The following is a 1,425-nucleotide window of genomic DNA, read 5'->3' as shown; positions in this document are numbered from 1 at the left end:
ATCAAAACAAGATGACGCTTGGTGAGTGCATGGGGGTATTTTGTTTAATACCTCTATGGTTCGAGCAATATTTTATGGCACTAGCAGGTTGTTTCATGAGGTACTTCAGTCGTCAGGTGCTAGGGTCTGAATGAGACTGTAGAATAACAATCATGCATGGTGGAACTGCTTATTGTTATAAGGTTTATATTGGTTTATTGGTATAATTAGTATTCACTGGGGAAATTAGAGACCTATTGTATTTAAGTTGTATATATGCGTTGGTATCGTAATAAAAATTTCCTTCTGTGTCTACACTAATCAATTCATTCCTACGGTTAAAAAAGTGAGCTTAATTCAGGGTTACATAAAATAAAGTATTTCTCAAGCAAGCATAGATTACAACGTTTACTGATATTTGAATAGGGTTTGCATTTAGCAAATATTTTCTATTTAATTTCATATTATATTATCGTCTTAAGTTTCCAAATGCCATTAGAATATATTTAGGCCACTCTCCTGTTTAGACATACTGTCATGGTTAATTTATAAGGATAAAATATATATGACTTTATAAGGGAAAGACAGTGGTGAAGATTTCACTTTCATTTGCACTGAATTTCCCTATCTCCGACTGATTACTAATAAGCAATTTGAATAATTGCGTATAATACACTGAGTGGAAATTTATTATATGAAGGTTAGATTAATTCAAGAAAAAAATTGTTATATACATACCCTCATATTGAATTTAAAGTGACATTTTTCGAGTTCTCTTGTTTTACGAATGTCAATTTTTTTCAATTACCACTTTTGCACACGAACCTGAAAAATATCAAGTCAACCGTGTACCGTACTATAAGACATATGGCAAGGATATAAACTACCGTAATTATTATGACAAACACATTAGCTATCTGTAAATATGATGCAATTCACAGCGTTTGTATGTTTATTCAAGATAAGTTGAACGAATATGAGTCTGTAATTTGGGTTAAAATACACAAATTAATAAAATATGGCTTTCATTTTGTAATTACTAGTGTATACTTACAGTGCTATTGATATATTTAAAAAAAATTTTCACTGATGTTTCTCAAGATAAAGAAACCAGACTTTCTTACACGTTACTACATGTTAAAATGTTTTAAGAAACAAATACATTAAAAAGAAACTTTTTTACCCGCCCGAATAATTAAACGTTGATTACTTATTAAAACACTGACTTGAATAAAATTACAGTACAAACATTTGTATTACTTTGTATCAATTCTTCCATGACATTGATTCTGCTAACGAGCAGGATGATGATGATGATGTTGTTGATGATGATGATGATCCAGCAATGATAACTAAACCTTGAAAGCGTTTCATTCCCTCGAATTCAATGTCACCAAAACACCGACAATGACAACTACATGGGCAACTGCATTGCTATACAATATA

This window comes from Anneissia japonica, unplaced genomic scaffold, assembly GCF_011630105.1.
Source record: "Anneissia japonica isolate Jap-2015-1 unplaced genomic scaffold, ASM1163010v1 scaffold128_len593404_cov183, whole genome shotgun sequence".
Classification (NCBI taxonomy): domain Eukaryota; kingdom Metazoa; phylum Echinodermata; class Crinoidea; order Comatulida; family Comatulidae; genus Anneissia; species Anneissia japonica.
Note: the sequence above shows the minus strand (reverse complement) of the source record.